The following is a 21000-nucleotide window of genomic DNA, read 5'->3' as shown; positions in this document are numbered from 1 at the left end:
AGTTCTGTGAAAAAATGCCATTGGAAATTTGATAGGGATTGCATTGAATCTGTAGATTGCTTTGAGTAGTATAGTCTTTTTCACAATATTGATTCTTCCATTCCAAGAACATGGTATATCTCTCCATCTGTTAGTATCATCTTTAATTTCTTTCATCAGTGTCTTATAGTTTTCTGCAGACAGGTGTTTTGTCTTCCTATGTATTTTATTCCTTTTGTTGCAATGGGAAATGAGAGTGTTTCCTTAATTTCTCTTTCAGATTTTTCACCATTAGTGTATAGGAATGCAAGAGATTTCTGTGCATTAATTTTGTAACCTGCAACTTTACCAAATTCATTGATGAGCTGTAGTCATTTTCTGGTGGCATCTTTAGGATTCTCTGTGTATTGTGTCATGTCAGCTGCAAACACTGACAGATTTACTTCTTCTTTTCGAATTTGTGTTCCTTTTATTTCTTTTTCTTCTCTGATTGCTGTGCCTAGGACTTTCAGAACTATGTTAAATAATAGTGGTGAGAGTGGACATCCTTGTCTTGTTCCTGATCTTAGAGGAAATGCTTTCAGTTTTTCACCATTGAGAATCATGTTTGCTGTGGGTTTGTTGTATATGGCCTTTATGATGTTGAAGTAGGTTCCCTCTGTGCCCACTTTCTGGAGAGTTTTTATTATAAATGGGTGTTGAATTTTATCAGAAGCTTTTTCTGCATCTATTGAGATGATCATATGGTCTTTATTCTTCAATTTGTTATTATGGTGTATCACATTCATTGATTTGCCTGTGTTGAAGAATCCTTGCATCTCTGGGGTAAATCCCACTTGATCATGGTGTATGATCCTTTTAATGTGTTGTTGGATTCTGTTTGCTAGTATTTTGTTGATGATTTTTGCATATATATTAATCAGTGATATTGGGCTTTAATTTTCTTTTTTGTAGTATCTTTGTCTGGCTTTGGTATCAGGGTGATGGTGGCCTCATAGAATGAGTTTGGGAGTGTTCCTTCCTCTGCAAATTTTTGGAGGAGTTTGAGAAGGATGGGTGTTAACTCTTCTCTAAAAGTTTGATAGAGTTCACCTGTGAAGCCATCTGGTCCTGGACTTTTGTTTGTTGGAACATTTTAAATCACAGTTTCAATTTCATTACTTGTGATTGGTCTGTTCATATTTTCTATTTCTTCCTGGTTCAGTCTTGGAAGGTTATACCTCTCTAAGAATTTGTGCATTTCTTCTAGGTTGTCCATTTTACTGGCAGAGGGTTGCTTATAGTTTTCTCTTAGGATGCTTTGTATTTCTGCTGTGTCTGTTGTAACTTCTTCTGTTTCATTTGTAATTGTATGGATTTGTGTCCTCTCCCTCTTTTTCTTGATGAGTCTGGCTAATGGTTTATCAATTTTGTTTATCTTCTCAAGGAACCAGCTTTTAGTTTTATTGATCTTTGCTATTGTTTTCTTTGTGTCTACTTCATTTATTTCTGCTCTAATCTTTATGATTTATTTTCTTCTAGTAACTTTGGGTTTTATTTGTTTTTCTCTCTCTAGTTCCTTTAGGTGTAACGTTAGATTGTTTATTTTAGATTTTTCTTGTTTCTTGAGATAGGACTGTATAGCTATAAACTTCCCTCTTATAACTGCTTTTGCTGCATCCCATAGGTTTTCAGTCATCATGTTTTCATTGTCATTTGTCTCTAGGTATATTTTGATTTCCTCTTTGATTTCTTCAGTGATCTCTTGGTTATTTAGTAACGTACAGTTTAGCCTCCATGTGTTTGTGTTTTTTATGTTTTTCCCCCTGTAATTGATTTGTTATCTCATAGTATTGTGGTCAGAAAAGATGCTTGATATGATTTCAATTGCCTTAAATTTACTGTGGCTTGATTTGTGACCCAACTTGTGATCTGTCCTGGAGAATGTTCCATGTGCACTTGAGAAGAAAGTGTAATCTGCTGTTTGGGATGGAATGTCCTATAAATATCGATTAAATCTATCTGGTCTATTTTGTCATTTAAAGCTTGTGTTTCCTTCTTAATTTTCTGTTTGGATAATCTGTCCATTGGTGTAAGTGAGGCATTAAAATCCCCCACTCCTATTGTGCTACTGTCAAGTTCCTCTTTTAGAGCTGTTAGCAGTTGCCTTATGTATTGAGGTGCTCCTGTGTTGGGTGCATATATATTTATAATTGTTATATCTTCTTCTTGGAATGATTGCTTGATCATTATGTAGTGTCCTTCCTTGTCTCTTGTAACATTCTTTATTTTAAAGTCTATTTTTTTCTGATACGAGTATTGCTACTCCTGCTTTCTTTTGATTTCCATTTGCATGGAATATCTTTTTCCATCCCCTCACTTTCAGTCTGTATGTGTCCCCAGGTCTGAAGTGGGTCTCTTGTAGACAGCATATATATGGGTCTTTTTTTGTGTCCATTCTGTGAGGCTGTGTCTTTTGGTTGCAGCACTTATTCCATTCACGTTTAAGGTAATTATCGATATGTATGTTCCTATGACTATTTTCTTAATTGTTTTTTTTGTAGATTCTTTTCTTCACCTGTGTTTCCCACTTAGAGAAGTTCCTTTGGTATTTGTTGTAGAGCTGGTTTGGTGGTGCTGAATTCTCTTAGCTTTTGCTTGTCTGTAAAGCTTTTGATTTCTCCATCAAATCTGAATGAGATCCTTGCTGGGTAGAGTAATCTTGGTTGTAGGTTCTTCCCTTTCATCACTTTAAGTATGTCACGCCACTCCCTTCTGGCTTGTAGAGTTTCTGCTGAGAAATCTGCTGTTAACCTTATGCAAGTTCCCTTGTATGTTGTCATTTTTCCCTTGCTTCTTTCAATAACTTTTCTTTGTCTTTAATTTTTGCCAATTTGATTACTGTGTGACTTGGCATGTTTCTCCTTGGGTTTATCCTGTATGGGACTCTCTGCGCGTCCTGTACTTGGGTGGCTATTTCCTTTCCCATGTTAGCGAAGTTTTCGACTATAATCTCTTCAAATATTTTCTCGTGTCCTTTCTCTCTCTCTTCTTCTGGGACCTCTTTAATGTAAATGCACACTTTCATTTCCCCTTTAATATATTGTTTATGAGTTGGAAGGGCTGGGGGGGAGACTTTAATGCAGAAATCTAACCTAAGTTAGCTTTCCTTGGAGCATAAAAGTTACTAGATAAACAATGGGGTTAAGGAAAAACTTGAATTTTTCAAATACGATGAATCTCCTGATCCTCAGGATATTGAACAGAGAAGGTGAGAAAAACAAACAAGAAATTATGGAACAAGAATAGGTCTATCCAGTGAATATCTTTTTTTAAATCATAATTTTTTGAAGTATATTTGATTTGCAATTTTGTGTTAGTTTCTGCAGTGCAGCAAAATGAACCTGTTATACATATACATATATCCACTCTTTTTTAGATTCTTTTCCCATACAGACAGTGCATATCTTAAAAGTTCCGTCTGTTTGAGATCACTAGAATACAGACCATAATGGTTAAGACCATGGGTATTAGAATCCCACAGTTTTCAGTTAAAATCCCAGTTCTGCCATTTATTTAGTTGGGTGGTTTTAACCACATTATATTTTGTCACTATAAATTGAGAATAACAATGTGATTCCATAGAATTGTTGTAAACATGAAATAACAATTTTAAAATTCATATCCTAACTCTGAAGAGAAAAGGCACTTAATAAATGACAGTATGAGTAGTAACAGTAAACATTGTTACTGATGTGTTATGAGTGTTCATATTCTTTTTTTTTAACATCTTAATTGGAGTATAATTGTTTTACAGTGGTGTGTTATTTTCTGTTTTATAACGAAGTGAATCAGCTATACATATACATATATCCCCATATCTCCTCCCTCTTGCATCTTCCTCCCACCCTCCCTATCCCTTCCCTCTAGGTTGTCACAAAGCACTGAGCTGATCTCCCTGTGCTATGTGGCTGCTTCCCACTAGCTATGTATTTTACATTTGGTGGTGCTCTTATTCTTATGCAGGAATGGCTGACACAGAGGCAAGGTCAGCAGTGACCTTCCTGAGTCTGTGTCCTAGGGCTGGGAAAGCTCCATGAAGGTTTCCCCTAAAAACACCCCCATCTTACCCCCAACAACACACTACCTACCACTATTGTTGAAATCCTATGTCAAGAGATTTTCCCACTTAAACATTTTATATTTTAGAATAGAAACATCTAGAAAGACTGTATCCATTCTTTTTTTAGCTAACCATTTACCTTTCAAGGTGAATTAGTTGATCAGATTCTGAGAGCAGATTTTAATAACAAGAGACATGAAGAGTTTTGCATCTTGAGGGGGGCATTGAAGAATTATATAGCTCGGTGTATTCCTGATGCTGGTAGCAATGTATAAGAATAGTTAGGGAAACCCTTATTTTACTAGAATAGAGAATCCATTAGTTAAGAGCTGAGTTAAGAGTGAGTGTATTTAGTAAAATGATTTATCGAGAAAAATGTATGCATTGTGTTGTGTATTCAGTTGGTAGCAATAAACAGGTTCTTTAAATTACTGAATTTGAGAGAACAAATATGGTGTGAAAACAGATGAGATGACTGGGCTGAGGCAGGAGCACCACTACACCTCCAGACAGTAAATCAGAAGCACTGGTTGCATCTGGACATGCCCAGTTCTTGCCATTCGTCCTGGGGCTTCTTCCTCTTGATAATGTTATTTTAATAATAAAAGCCACGTGGAAGCACGTATTAGGCAGCTGAACAACAGGTGGTCTGGGAAGCGTGGAAAGGCAATTATATTACAGACAAAGGATGACACCAGGAGTGTATGAATTCAGATTGTAATAAAATAAAATTGTATGAGACAGTAAGATCCAGAACTTCCTAGGGATGTTGTAGACAAGTCGTCCCTCCTTTTCCATTATGGAAGTCAGTGGAAATAAATTACAGGCTTACCATGTCTTCACTTTGTTTCACCTGCTCTACTAAAGGTATTTCTCAGAACCCCTGAATCGGGAGACACAGAGCTCCTACTCCTAGTGGTTTATGTGGATTTTATGATCCCAGGGTTGTGCTATCTTGTGTCAATCTGTTGAAAGTAGCTACACACCCAATAGGGATAAGATATTCAGAAGTGGGGGCCACGGCAAGGGCATCTCCAGAAGGTGGTGGAAACTTTCATTTTAGCCAGCCTCCCTTGCAGGCTCTGAGGGTAGCATTTTACTGTCTCAGGGTGCATCATTCATTGCTAAAGCTGAACTTAGAAAATTGCATTTGGTGACTATTCAAACACCTTATTAGATTCACTGCTTCTATTTATAGTAGGAGGTTGGGAAAAATAGAAATAGCAAGTAAAAAATGATGCTTTGGGAATCAGGTCACAATCTGGTCTTCTGCAAGGCTGATTCTAGTCTAGCTGCTTTCTATTCTACAGTGAATAATGATGACCCCCATTAATCCAAATACCCTTATTCGAATTTCTTCCTCTGGTGATAAATTTTAGAAGTCTGAAACTAAAATCTCAAGGTTTATCATTAGTGAGAAAGCTCAGTCCTAAAACTTAGTCACCTCTCCATAATCCACGAACTCATTATTGCTCTTTCATAGCAGCTTTTTCCAACCCTGTTTCTCTCCCATCCTGCTGCCAGCTTGCCACGAGCTATTTCATTCCTGATTTGCACTTTCACTAGAACATGGATGTGTTGAGAAATTGAATTCAAATAATTCATTTTTATTGCTTATAGAGGACAGTTGATAGGAAGGAAGTGGAAATGACAGAAATGAGATTTTAAATCTCTTCTATAGATTTCATTTATTCCATCCATGTTTATTGATTGTCTACTGTGTAATAGGTACAGTAGGGGATAGAGAGAACATAAAGCATGGTCCCTGCCCTCCAAGAGATTTTAATCTCCAAAAAGTGCTGTGTACAAATTGTGCTATCTTAAATAGCCCATTGAGTAAGGCTGGTGTAAATAAAATACATACACTCACTTCAACACCGGGAAGTTGTAAGTGTCACATAGATGGCACAGAAAATAAATGGTGGAAAAATTCAGTTTAGAGAGTTGTAAGTTTAGAGGGTGTATGATCAGGGAAGGATTTACTGAAGAGCTAACATTGGTCATAAGTTAGATTTGTAGAAACATAATACCTGTGGTTATTTCATATTCTGAAAGTATTATATATTGATTGTATAAAATTGGAAAGTACAGAAAAGCAATAAGGAGAAAAAAATCAAAATTGCTCATAATCCCACCACCTCGTGAGATACGCGTTGTTGGGTTTTGAGGTGTATTGTTGTAAGGTTTTTTCCGCCATTTATGAGTGAGTGTGTTTGTGTTTGTATTTGTATTGTGTTAGTCGAGGTTTTAGCAGAAAACAGATAGCAGAGTTAAATTCTATGAGTGGGTAAAACATAAGGGAAGCATGGGGGTGGTGCAGGAAATCAAGACTAGTAATAGTAACGGAGCTGTTACCAAACTTAGTCAGTTAGTGAGGGAATCAGGGGAGGGTGTGGTTACTAAAACTTGGAAGGAGAGCCAGTAGAGAAAATGACCTTGAGAGAAGCAGTGTCCTTCATGCAATAGACTCAGCCAGCCCAAGCAACTTCGCAGGGTGAGAGTGGAGAGAACACACCCTGTTCTCCTCTCCTTGTGTCTCAGATCTTGTGCTGGGGCTTCCAGTTGGCTGAACCCAGCTGGAAAACAGATCAAGAGCTCCCAATGGGTAGAGCTTACAATCAGAGAGTAAGATAGAGGAGGATCATGAGTAAACCCAGAACGGCCAATGAGTTTATCTTCCATAATTGGGTCAATCTGTACACACAGTTTTGTAACCTGTATATTGTGACTATTATATGGGTTATTAGCTATTCTCCTATGATGCTATTTTTAATCATTGTATATTACACTTTAAAATGGATAACTATAAATTATTGTGAATGCCCCACCCTATAATAATTAGGATGTTTCCATGTTTTGCTCTTAAAGTTAACATGACAGTATGTGTGTGTGTGTTTGTTTACTTAGCTCCATGCAGCTGTCTTTATTTTCTCAAGGTTAATTCTGAGAAATGGGATTGTTGGGTCAAAGGGTATGCTCATGTTTAAGACTTTTGATGTGTGTTGCAAAGTTATCTTCCAGAAGACTATACCAATTAGTTGAAGTAGACCTTTAATGGGTAAGATTTTGATACATGGAGACAGATGGACTAGTGATAGATGGAGTTTGGGGGGACTTCCGAGTGAGCACTGTGAAGAAGGGAGTGGAAATGAAAAGGCACGTGTTACACTAGGCGATGGAAAATTCATCTAATTTGACTTGAGAGAGTTAGTAATGGGTCTAGTAGTCTATTCATACTCACAGTGTTGGAAAGCCCCAGTGCTAAAGTGACAGAACAGTTACACAAGGCAGCTCAGCACAGCACAGCTTCAGGAAAAATGCACTATACACCTGCAAGTATGTTCAAGATTGAAACTGGGAAAGTGGGAACATGTCTAAACTCCAAGTACAAAAGAAGATGTACCTAGAAAAAGCCTAGAGGGCCATTTGACAAATTTTGGTCCAAATCATGGCTCCACCATTTACTAACTGTGTGACTTCGGACAAGTGACATAAAGTCTCTTGGTTTGAGGGTTCAAGACTTTGTGTTGAGAGTACGTAGCACAGCATCTGGTGCATGGTAGGGACTCGACAACTGGTCCCCACTGAGGAATGAGTCCAGGACAGTAATGGTGACTGCATCTCACATTCTGTGTCATTGGACTTTGCCCGCTGGCAGGAGAGGGGCAGCACCTGGACAGCCAGCCCTGCAGGCCCTGAGCACCCTCCTTCTTGGTGTCTAGCAAAGCAGATAGAGGGTGTAAGCCAGGAACACAAAGAAATAACATTTCTCTAACAAAAATCTACAGAAAAATAGAATTTTATCAATTTCAAACTTTATCTCCTAGTTTTTGTTTTAATGCTTTTGAGTCTGTTACCACCTATTTGCCTTCGAGTACAACTAGAGGAATTATACTCCCATGTTAGCAGCAAATCCCTGAAATATTCTACCATGCATTAGTGTGTGTCTTTTGTTGTACCTGCCCAGATTCCATATACCCTTCTTTGGGTAAAATCAGCACAGTTTCTCACTGAAAAAACTCAAGTTTTTAGTTCATGAGGTTTGTGTGGTAACTCAAAGAAGGTAACTTGTAATTCATGCCTGCCTGTTCAGAGCCTGGTTTGTCCCTAACCTCAGTGATTAGCTCAGGAGTGATGTGACCCAGGTCAATTTAATCAGAGCAAAACCTGGGATTTTACAGGGCTTTTGCTAGGAGCTCACTCTGTTTTCCCTCCATTGGACTTGGGCGTGTAAGGGTGGAAGCCAGAAGCTACTACTGTTTGCCATCATGCCATCATGAGGTTGCTTGATAGAGTAGCCAATATGATGGGCTGCAGTGAGCTTAGTTAAGAGATGGAGAGATAAACCAGCTCTTGTCAGTCCCTTAATGCCCTGGATCAGACTATACCTGACGCTAGTCTCCTCTCGGACTTTATATTTACAAGAGGCAACGATTCCTCTTTTGCAGTTTCAGTTAGTTGGATTTGGAGTTTTCTGTCATTTCTAGCTAAAATAGAGCTGGCTCACACATACACTTGGTTCAGTAGTTTATTTTTCATGGGATGTGAGGTCATGATGAGGATCGTAATTCTTACCAATTCCCATGATGGGAGTAAAAATTAAATTTCATGCTACTCAACAGGGTTTAAGAACTAATAAGCTAGAACATGGGGAAGGTCAACCTAATACTCCTCTGGACTTGAGAAATAATTTTATATCTTTCATGAAGTAGACACTTCAGCCAAAAGTCCCCTCATCACTGAAATACTGCACTTTTAAAATAAATATATAGAGAGAGCAAACATGTGAGGAATCTGGTGGAATATCTCCATTTCATCAATTCATCATAGAATCTTCTGAGAGAAACATGCACTTATTGGGCTTTTTTTCCCCCAAAGTCAGGATTGTCTGGCTCAGCGTACAATAAGTCCTTTGTATCTTTCTCTGTCATCTTCTCATTCAGGATGAAAGCGACACAGAACTGCCAGCCCCAGTCCCCTCCCTACAGACTGATTTCCTCAGGGCTTTCATCTCCGCAGTTGCTAATGTCACCAACAGGCAGGCTTTGAAGTCAGAGGGAGGGGACCCCTTAACTGGGCAGCAGCCAGTACCCTTCTTGGGAGCCACAATTTCAGCATCCAATCCAGGTCAGCAGCTCTGGCTTGAGGCGTAGGGGTAACTAATCCCTGACAGGTGACATGGGAGACTATTATCTTCCTCTTCTTCTTAGTCCCAGGTGTGAGGAGAAACCTTGTCCCTGTGTATTCTTGGACTGAAGCTGCTCCCTTTGCAGAGAGCCAGGCATTGTCAGCACCTTCCTCTGGTGCGGCTCTGGGGTATGAGGAATGTGAAAGCCAAACAGCACTTGGGACAGAGAAGAAAGCAGGAAGGCTCGGTTCTTGCTTTCTCCCCTGATGTACCTGCTTTTCCATCTATGTCCTGCCTTAGACGTTGGGGCATAGACATGTGAATGATTTGTAGGTTGCTTTTGAACTCTGGATGAAAGTGCGTACCGGCGTCTCTTGCATTTTTGCCTATTTCCCGGGCCCTGGGGAGCTGGGAGTAAACCCTAAACCCGGTGGAGCGGGGGGGTGGGATAGGGAAACAGAGGCCTTCACCCCTTCTCTCTCCCTCCCGTCCTTCCTCCATGCTTTGTAAGACTTTCTGTGTCGGAGAAGGAGGAGGTCTTCTTCCTTCCTGAGGACTCCGTGGCATGAAATCTCATTCCATAGTTCATAATTTTCCTCCTTTGCTTTCCTTTCTCTTAGCTGTCTGTTTACATTTTCCATCTCCCTCTCTTGCTTCTCTCCATTTCTCTTATTCTCTTTCTTGTTTTCAAATAGCCCATTCAAGTTTGCCTCCAAACAACTTTCTGGAATTACTTTGCCTTCCTTCTCTCTCTTACCGTATATTTACTTCTATTTTCCCTCTTTAGAAACCTTCCTTTTCCAAATTTCTTCTGAGTCCTGAAGCTCTGGGCCAGGCCTGCCCAGGATGCCTATAAAGTTTCTTAGGGGAAAGGCCTTGGAAACTTTAATGGGACAGTAACATTCCAAGCTCGGCATGAATGGCTGACAATCCACAGTTCTCCCTGGCAAGAGGTTTTTCCAGAGGCCCGTCCATAATGCTTTCATGCCAGAACTTGGGATTTCCAGATGTGGTATTAGGGCTATGGGCAGTCAGTTTTTCTACAAAAGCAACTCTGAACCTAGTTTCTCCTAATTACTGGAAAAAAAAATAGCCATTTCCATGGCTTTCTCCTCCTTTTTTTTTTTTTTTCACTTTTATTCTTATGCATGGCTTAGAGTTGCTCACATTTAGACCAAAAATTTCAAGGCACTGATGGTATAACTCACAATAGTTAAGATGCTGGTTTCCACAGACTGTTATCCAGCATCCATTCTGTCTCAGACAGAGGATCACATTTCCTCTTAATGCCTGTTTTAAATATGTAGATGCCATTTAAAGTTTATTTGCATATTCATGAGAAAAGCTATTTCCCTTCCTATCTTTTAATTCCCATCATGGTTAGGTGTGATTTAACAATTTCTCACAGTCCTGCTGAAGGGTCTGGTCAATTTTTTAAAGGTAAGAAGTATTCAGGGAAAGCAATTCTTAGGAACAGAAACCCTGATATAGAGGATATTGCCAGGGGGCTTCTGGAATGAGACACTGTGTATCGTGGCCTGAAGCTGGTGGTAGTGGGATATGGATTCGAGGTAGGGGAGGGTGGGACTCCTATTCCAGCCCTGCCAGCTCCCAGCCCTGTGATCCTTAGGTAGAATCTGAACCTCAATTTCTCATCTATGAAATGTCATCTGGGACTAACACTACACTGCAGACTTGCTGATAGGATTTGATAAAACAATGTTTGTTAAGTACCCAGTGCAATTGTATGTAAACTTACATGAAACTTACTACCTGCTAGACAGGTTCTGAGTGCTCTGAAAATACTCCTCAACCCTTCCTGACAGCCCTATGAGATGGCCCCATTTTTATTATCATCCCCATTTTCCAGAGGAGAAAAATGAGCTACAGAGAGGTTGGCTAACTTGGTTATGGTCACACAGCCAGTGACGGAACTGGGATTCCAGCCCCGGCCTCTGGTCATCAAAGCCGTGCAGGAGCCCAGGGTGCCCTCCATGTAATAGTCACTCCATGGATGTGCACACTCATCCCTGCTTGCTGCCTGTTCTGTTTTCGTGATGCCCTGTTCTACCTTCTAGCTTTGTGACATGACATTGCTATTTTACCTGTAATGTGACTGCCTTCACCTAATCTGTTGTTAACTCGTCCCTTGCCCACTGCCCCCTCCACTTGTTGGCACTTACATTCCCCAGTCCTCCAACAACTGTTCACCCCACCGGGCCAACACACATTTTATAATGCTGTATGGTTCATCTTTCAAGCTCCTTTTCCTGAATTTAGGGATCTTAAGTCAAACTCAATAAAATTGCTGAGCACAAATTAGAGGCCGCATCAAATATAGGCAGTTGTGTTTTAAATTTCATGTTTTCTGTAGCTACACTTTCAGCTGATAAATAAATGACCCAATTTACTGTAAAATTTCCCTTGTCTTGACCTTCCAGCAGGTAACTCCTGTCCACCAGACCTCTTGCTGAACACTGGTCTTCCTCACTCCTTCACTTACCCCGGGCCCATTTTGCAACACAACGAGGTCGGTCAATTCAGCGGCCAGGATGTGATGGCAGATACCTCTTTCTCTAGGGCTGACCAGCCCCCTCCCACCCTGCTCCCTTGTGTCTTATTCTCTACCACCAGGTTCCCATCTTAGGTTACCAGACTGATCCTACAGTCATCTGAGTTTGTGATGAGTGCTTGAGCGTTGGATTTCTAGATATCCAGAGGTAATCAAGTTTCGATCATGTGTGGTGCCCCTTCCCTTGTTTCTAACTTAGCGTTTTCCTTGCCTTCTGCCTTGTTTTGACTTTAGCATTAATCCCAGCCTCAGGTCCAAACTGGCCCTGGTTTTCCCCACTTCTCATGTGATCCCTGTCTGTCTTGGTTGTTCTCTTACTCGGTGGCTGTCAGACTGTCACATGGGCCCTGTGTTTCTTGTATCCACTGGTTGCTTCAGGGCTAGACCTACATACAGCCACATGGCTGCTGCTTCTTTAGGCCACCTGATGACTGAGGGCCTTCAAAGCGCTCAACTTCTATACTCCTGTTACCCGAGGGACTGTGTCTCCTTTTCAACTCATCAGCTTTTTGTGACACTTGAGTCATTCTTCAGAAACTACTCAAGCAAAACCGTCGCAAGTTCCCTGCTAAATGTCACTCTCTATTTGTACTTTGGAATAAGTTATATGCTCACTCCCTTTTACCAAGTATTAATTGAATTTCTGTTATTTCTGGAACACTATTTAGGGTGTGGTAGTAGAAGCATCATTATTTCCTCCTTTTGGCTCAGCTGTAACACATGCAACTGATACAAAAGAAGCTGGCAGTCTAGGACCAGACTCATATCCCCAAATTTCCCAGGGAATAGTTGTAAAATCCAAAGAGAAACTGGAGTTTGTACACTAATGCTGTACTTTTGACTATTAATCCTGACAAAGAGTGGCCTCTAAGTCTCGATAACTCTCTAGTATCTACGCTGACATGTGCTGCACAATTTCAAAACTTCAATCCTTGATAAATACAGGATGTTCTCAGTTGACTGTGCACTGTGGTTAGAAAGATGTTTTACACCAGTGCCCAGATGACAGGTCTTTTGTGTCTGCCTCTTCTGTTTCACTCTGCCGACAGCAGGGGTAGATAGAAGTACACATCTGAGAGGCAGTGAAGGTTCTCCTCCCACACCAGAGGCTTCACTCCTGCAACAGGGCTAGATCAGGCTGTCTGGATTCTTTGTGAACATGCTCCAAACTAACATTTATTATCAAGGAAGAAACCTTGCCTGATGTTAGATCACTGATATTTGCCTGGTGGTGTTTCCTTGCAGAAAATTGCAAGAAAGTGATTGAAATGAGTTTGTTGAGACAACTACAGAAAAATCCACCTTTTTCAAGGGCAAAGTTCTGAAAATATCCTTGCAGACTGGGGAAACTGGCTATTTGCTTGTCACTGTATTTTCATAAAATGAATGATGCATCCGAAAGATAAACAGTGACCATGTCAGGAACCAATGGTATTTTGTTGAAGGTTGGAGCATGCTTACAGTTTCAATTTTTTTTTTAGTTATGAGGATAGGGATTTATTTATAAATGTTTGGCCCAAAGCTCATAAAATGTCTGAGTTTTGTTGGTACAACACACAAATCTTTTGCGGTGGTTTTGAGAAAACCCCAGACTTTTCAAGTCTGGGAACAGATGGAGCTCTAAACTAACTGCATTTCACAACAGGGACATGTTACTATCTGCCAGTCTGTTTTCACTGTGTGTGAGATGTTCTCCATGCTAGTCAGCAGATTTATTAAACTTCTATGAGTATGCAAGCTTTTGAAGTGGCTGTGCCGTATACAGTTACAAAAATTAGGGAAACTCAGACCTAGCTCTGCCCTTTAAGAGTCTTGGTAATTCTTGGGCTTCCCTGGTGGCGCAGTGGTTGAGAGTCTGCCTGCCAATGCAGGGGACACAGGTTCGTGCCCCGGTCTGGGAAGATCCCACATGCTGCGGAGTGGCTGGGCCCGTGAGCCATGGCCGCTGAGCCTGCGCGTCCAGAGCCTGTGCTCCGCAACGGGAGAGGCCATAGCAGTGGGAGGCCCGCGTACTGCAAAAAAAAAAAAAAAAAAAGAGTTCTTGGTAATTCTTAATTACCTTCAGAAAGCATAACCATTTAAATATGTTTTATAAGCTGGGCTCTTAAGCATTTTGGTCACAAAGTATTCACATGGATAAGTCTACAAGAACTTGAAGTCAGATGCTTTGAAAACATCAAGATAAAACAATTCATTTAAATCCTAACATTTTCCCTTCACATGTAGCTGGCTGAAATCCACTGAATGAGAACAAGTTGGTTGTACCTGTATGGCACTGCAGATACTGTGCATGTTTCAGAACCTTAGCTGGGATTCACCAGCTTCTCAGCTTTTGATTATGTAGTTACATATGCTGACCCTTCACAGAGCAATCTCAAAGTGTGGATCTTAGGGCTTCCCTGGTGGCACAGTGGTTGAGAGTCCGCCTGCCAATGCAGGGAACACGGGTTCATGCCCCGGTCCGGGAAAATCCCACATGCCGCAGAGCGGCTGGGCCCGTGAGCCATGGTCGCTGAACCTGCGCGTCCAGAGCCTGTGCTCCACAACGCAAGAGGCCACAGCAGTGAGAGGCCTGTGTACGGCAAAAAAAAAAAAAAAAAAAAAAAAATGTGTGGAGCTTAAAATCACCTCCCTTTAAAAGAGAAAAAATACATTCTCTCTCTCTCCCCCAACCCTTTCCTCCCCTTCTCCTCATCCCCTTTCTTTCTTCTCCTTTCTCCCTTTCTTGTTCTTTTTTTCACTCAAGTTATACAAACAATAAGGGGCCAAATTTCATGAAAATAAGTGTTGCCTTTACCAGAGAGCATAAAATTGTCGTGTCACAGTTTCTCACATGCCAAGTTTACTACATCAAACCTAAAACTTACCAATGCTAACTAAAGAGTTAAATTATTTAACTTAAAATTATGTAACTTGCTCAAATGATTCATTATATGTTTACTTTGATTAGCTAATACCCTTACTATATGTAAAAAGATTCAACTTAACGCATGTACAATTAACTCAAAATATTTTAGAATGTGTCTTTTGTATAAGGGTTTGCTTCTTAGCCAGTCGTTGAATATATTTTTTATTAGTTTCTGCTTTATAACAAAGTGAATCACTCATACATATACATCTGTTCCCACATCCCTTCCCTCATGCATCTCCCTCCCTCCCACCCTCCCCATCCCACCCCTCCAGGCAGTCACAAAGCACCGAGCTGATCTCCCTGTGCTCTGCGGCTGCTTCCCACTATCTATATACCTTACGTTTGGTAGTGTATATATGTCCATGCCTCTCTTTCGCTTTGTCACAGCTTACCCTTCCCCCTCCCCATATCCTCAAGTCCATTCTCAAGTAGGTCTGTGTCTTTATTGCTGTTTTACCCCTAGGTTCTTCATGACATTTTTTTTTTAATTCCATATATATGTGTTAGCATACGGTATTTGTCTTTCTCTTTCTGACTTACTTCACTCTGTATGACAGACTCTAGGTCTATCCACCTCATTACAAATAGCTCAGTTTCATTTCTTTTTATGGCTGAGTAATATTCCATTGTATATATGTGCCACATCTTCTTTATCCATTCATCCGATGATGGACACTTAGGTTGTTTCCAGCTCCGGGCTATTGTAAATAGAGCTGCAATGAACATTTTGGTACATGCCTCTTTTTGAATTATGGTTTTCTCAGGGTATATGCCTAGTAGTGGGATTGCTGGGTCATATGGTAGTTCTATTTTTAGTTTTTTAAGGAACCTTCATACTGTTCTCCATAGTGGCTGTACCAATTCACATTCCCACCAGCAGTGCAAGAGTGTTCCCTTTTCTCCACACCCTCTCCAGCATTTATTGTTTCTAGGTTTCTTGATGATGGCCATTCTGACTGGTGTGAGATGATATCTCATTGTAGTTTTGATTTGCATTTCTCTAATGATTAATGATGTTGAGCATTCTTCCATGTGTTTGTTGGCAGTCTGTATATCTTCTTTGGAGAAATGCCTATTTAACTCTTCTGCCCATTTTTGGATTGGGTTGTTTGTTTTTTTGTTATTGAGCTGCATGAGCTGCTTGTAAATTTTGGAGATTAATCCTTTGTCAGTTGCTTCATTTGCAAATATTTTCTCCCATTCTGAGGGTTCTCTTTTCGTCTTGTTTATGGTTTCCTTTGCTGTGCAAAAGCTTTGAAGTTTCATTAGGTCCCATTTGTTTATCTTTCTTTTTATTTCCATTTCTCTAGGAGGTGGGTCCAAAAGGATCTTGCTGTGATTTAAGTCATAGAGTGTTCTGCCTATGTTTTCCTCTAAGAGTTTGATAGTGTCTGGCCTTACATTTAGGTCTTTAATCCATTTTGAGCTTATTTTTGTGTATGGTGTTAGGGAATGATCTAATCTCATACTTTTACATGTCCCTGTCCAGTTTTCCCAGCACCACTTATTGAAGAGGCTGTCCTTTCTCCACTGTACATTCCTGCCTCCTTTATCAAAGATAAGTTGACCATATGTCCGTGGGTTTATCTCTGGGCTTTCTATCCTGTTCCATTGATCTATCTTTCTGTTTTTATGCCAGTACCACACTGTCTTGATTACTGTAGCTTTGTAGTATAGTCTGAAGTCAGGGAGCCTGATACCTCCAGCTCCGTTTTTCGTTCTCAAGATTGCTTTGGCTATTCGGGGTCTTTTGTGTTTCCAAACAAATTGTGAAATTTTTTGTTCTAATTCTGTGAAAAATGCCAGTGGTAGTTTGATAGGGATTGCATTGAATCTGTAGATTGCTTTGGGTAGTAGAGTCATTTTCACAATATTGATTCTTCCAATCCAGGAACATGGTATATCTCTCCATCTATTTGTATCATCTTTAATTTCTTTCATCAGTGTCTTATAATTTTCTGCATACAGTTCTTTTGTCTCCTTAGGTAGGTTTATTCCTAGATATTTTATTCTTTTTGTTGCAATGGTAAATGGGAGTGTTTTCTTGATTTCATTTTCAGATTTTTCATCATTAGTGTACAGGAATGCCAGAGATTTCTGTGCATTAATTTTGTATCCTGCTACTTTACCAAATTCATTGATAGCTCTAGTAGTTTTCTGGTAGCATCTTTAGGATTCTCTATGTATAGGATCATGTCATCTGCAAACAGTGACAGCGTTACTTCTTCTTTTCCAATTTGGATTCCTTTTATTTCCTTTTCTTCTCTGATTGCTGTGGCTAAAACTTCCAAAACTAGGTTGAATAAGAGTGGTGAGAGTGGGCAGCCTTGTCTTGTTCCTGATCTTAGTGGAAATGGTTTCAGTTTTTCACCATTGAGGACAATGTTGGCTGTGGGTTTGTCATATATGGCCTTTATTATGTTGAGGAAAGTTCCCTCTATGCCTACTTTCTGCAGGGTTTTTATCATAAATGGGTGTTGAATTTTGTCAAAAGCTTTCTCTGCATCTATTGAGATGATCATATGGTTTTTCTCCTTCAACTTGTTAATATGGTGTATCACATTGATTGATTTGCGTATATTGAAGAATCCTTGCATTCCTGGAATAAACCCCACTTGATCATGGTGTATGATCCTTTTAATGTGCTGTTGGATTCTGTTTGCTAGTATTTTGTTGAGGATTTTTGCATCTATGTTCATCAGTGATATTGGCCTGTAGTTTTCTTTCTTTGTGACATCCTTGTCTGGTTTTGGTATCAAGGTGATGGTGGCCTCGTAGAATGAGTTTGGGAGTGTTCCTTCCTCTGATATTATTTGGAAGAGTTTGAGAAGGATAGGTGTTAGCTCTTCTCTAAATGTTTGATAGAATTCGCCTGTGAAGCCATCTGGTCCTGGGCTTTTGTTTGTTGGAAAATTTATAATCACAGTTTCAATTTCAGTGCTTGTGATTGGTCTATTCATATTTTCTCTTTCTTCCTGATTCAGTCTTGGCAGGTTGTGCATTTCTAAGAATTTGTCCATTTCTTCCAGGTTGTCCATTTTATTGGCATAGAGTTGCTTGTAGTAATCTCTCATGATCTTTTGTATTTCTGCAGTGTCAGTTGATACTTCTCCTTTTTCATTTCTAATTCTATTGATTTGAGTCTTCTCCCTTCTTTTCTTGATGAGTCTGGCTAATGGTTTGTCAATTTTGTTTATCTTCTCAAAGAACCAGCTTTTAGTTTGGTTGATCTTTGCTATCATTTCCTTCATTTCTTTTTCATTTATTTCTGATCTGATCTTTATGATTTCTTTCCTTCTCCTGACTTCGGGGGTTTTTTGTTCTTCTTTCTCTAATTGCTTTAGGTGCAGGGTCAGGTTGTTTACTCGAGATGTTTCCTGTTTCTTAAGGTGGGATTGTATTGCTATAAACTTCCCCCTTAGAACTGCTTTTGCTGCGTCCCATAGGTTTTGGGTCGTCGTGTCTCCATTGTCATTTGTTTCTAGGTATTTTTTAATTTCCTCTTTGATTTCTTCAGTGATCACTTCGTTATTGAGTAGTGTATTGTTTAGCCTCCATGTGTTTGTATTTTTTACAGATCTTTTCCTGTAATTGATGTCTAGTCTCATAGCATTGTGGTCGGAAAAGATACTCGATACAATTTCAATTTTCTTAAATTTACCAAGGCTTGATTTGTGACCCAAGATATGATCTATCCTGGAGAATGTTCCATGAGCACTTGAGAAAAATGTGTATTCTGTTGTTTTTGGATGGAATGTCCTATAAATATCAACTAAGTCCATCTTGTTTAATGTATCATTTAAAGCTTGTGTTTCCTTATTTATTTTCATTTTGGATGATCTGTCCATTGGTGAAAGTGGGGTGTTAAAGTCCCCTACTATGAGTGTGTTACTGTCGATTTCCCCTTTTATGGCTGTTAGTATTTGCCTTATGTATTGAGGTGCTCCTATGTTTGGTGCATAAATATTTACAATTGTTATATCTTCTTCTTGGATCGATCCCTTTATCGTTATGTAGTGTCCTTCTTTGTCTCTTCTAATAGTCTTTATTTTAAAGTCTATTTTGTCTGATATAAGAATTGCTACTCCAGCTTTCTTTTGGTTTCCATTTGCATGGGATATCTTTTTCCATCCCCTTACTTTCAATCTGTATGTGTCTCTAGGTCTGAAGTGGGTCTCTTGTAGACAGCATATATATGGGTCTTGTTTTTGTATCCATTCAGCCACTCTGTGTCTTTTGGTGGGAGCATTTAGTCCATTTACATTTAAGGTAATTATTGATATGTATGTTCCTATTTCCATTTCCTTAATTGCTTTGGGTTCGTTATTGTAGGTATATTCCTTCTGTTGTGTTTGTTGCCTAGAGAAGTTCCTTCAGCATTTGTTGTAAAGCTGGTTTGGTGGTGCTGAACTCTCTCAGCTTTTGCTTGTCTGTAAAGGTTTTAATTTCTCCATCAAATCTGAATGAGATCCTTGCTGGGTAGTGTAATCTTGGTTGCAGGTTTTTCTCCTTCATCACTTTAATTATGTCCTGCCACTCCCTTCTGGCTTGTAGAGTTTCTGCTGAGAGATCAGCTGTTAACCTGATGGGGATTCCCTTGTGTGTTATTTGTTGTTTTTCCCTTGCTGCCTTTAATATGATTTCTTTGTGTTTAATTTTTGACAGTTTGATTAATATGTGTCTTGGCGTATTTCTCCTTGGATTTATTCTGTATGGGACTCTCTGTGCCTCCTGGACTTGATTAACTATTTCCTTTCCCATATCAGGGAAGTTTTCAACTATAATCTCTTCAAATATTTTCTCAGCCCCTTTCTTTTTCTCTTCTTCTTCTGGAACCCCTATAATTCGAATGTTGGTGCATTTAATGTTGTCCCAGAGGTCTCTGAGACTGTCCTCTGTTCTTTTCATTCTTTTTTCTTTATTTTGCTCTGCATCAGTTATTTCCACTATTTTATCTTCCACCTCACTTATCCGTTCTTCTGCCTCAGTTATTCTGCTATTGATCCCATCTAGAGTATTTTTCATTTCATTTATTGTGTTTTTAATCGATGCTTGATTCATCTTTAGTTCTTCTAGGTCCTTGTCAACTGTTTCTTGCATTTTGTCTATTCTATTTCCAAGATTTTGGATCTTGGAAATAGAATCTTGGATCAGCTTTACTATCATTATTCGGAATTCTTTTTCAGGTAGACTGCCTATTACCTCTTCATTTGTTAGGTCTGGTAGGTTTTTATCTTGCTCCTTCACCTGCTGTGTGTTTTTCTGTCTTCTCATTTTGCTTATGTTACTGTGTTTGGGGTCTTCTTTTTGCAGGCTGCAGATTCGTAGTTCCTGTTGTTTTTGGTGTCTGTCCCCAGTGGCTAAGGTTGTTTCAGTAGGTTGTGTAGGCTTCCTGGTGGGGGGGACTAATGCCTGTGTTCTGGTGGTTGAGGCTCGATCTTGTCTTTCTGGTGGACAGGTCCACGTCTGGTGGTGTGTTTTGGGGTGCCTGTGGCCTTATTATGTTTTTAGGTAGCCTCTCTGCTAATGGGTGGGGTTGTGTTCCTGCCTTGCTAGTTGCTTGGCATAGGGTGACCAGCACTGTAGCTTGCTGGTCGTTGACTGAAGCTGGGTGCTGGTGTTGAGATGGAGATCTCTGGGAGATTTTTGCTGCTTGATATTATGTGGAGCTGGGAGGTCTCTTGTGGACCCGTGTCCTGAAGTTGGCTCTCCCACTTCAGAGGCACAGCACTGACTCCTGGCTGCAGCACCAAGAGCCTTTCATCCACCCGGCTCAGAATAACAGGGAGAAAAAGTAGAAAGAAAGAATTAGTAGAAGAAAGAAAGTGAGAGGGAAAGAAAGGAAGAAGGGAAGAAAGGAAGGAAGGAAGAAAGAAAGAAAGGAGGGAGGGAGGGAGGAAGGATGGAAAGAAAGAAAGAAAGGAGGGAGGTAGGGAGGAATGAAAGCAAAAGGAAGAGTGAATGGAAGAAGGGAGGGAGGGAGGGAGGAAGGAAAGAAAGAAAGACAGGAGGGAGGGAGGGAGGAAGGAAAGAAAAAAGTGGAAAGAAGGGTGGGAGGGAGGGAGGGAGGAAAGAAAAAGAAAGAAGGAAAGGAGGAGCGGAGGGAGGGAGGGAGGAAGGGAAGGTAGGAAAAAAAGAAAGAGCAGATAAAGTAAAATAGAATAAAGTATGAAATATAGTAGCGTTATTAAAATTAAAAAGTAATTATTGAAAAAAAAAAACGGACAGATAGAACCCTGGGACATATGGTGGAAGCAAAGCTATACAGAGAGAATCTTAACACAGAAGATTGCACATACACATTCACA

The sequence above is a fragment of the Mesoplodon bidens genome, assembly GCF_964165515.1.
Source record: "Mesoplodon bidens genome assembly, chromosome: 10".
NCBI lineage: Eukaryota > Metazoa > Chordata > Mammalia > Artiodactyla > Ziphiidae > Mesoplodon > Mesoplodon bidens.
The sequence above is the reverse complement of the archived record's forward strand: the minus strand, read 5'-3'. Positions refer to the sequence as shown.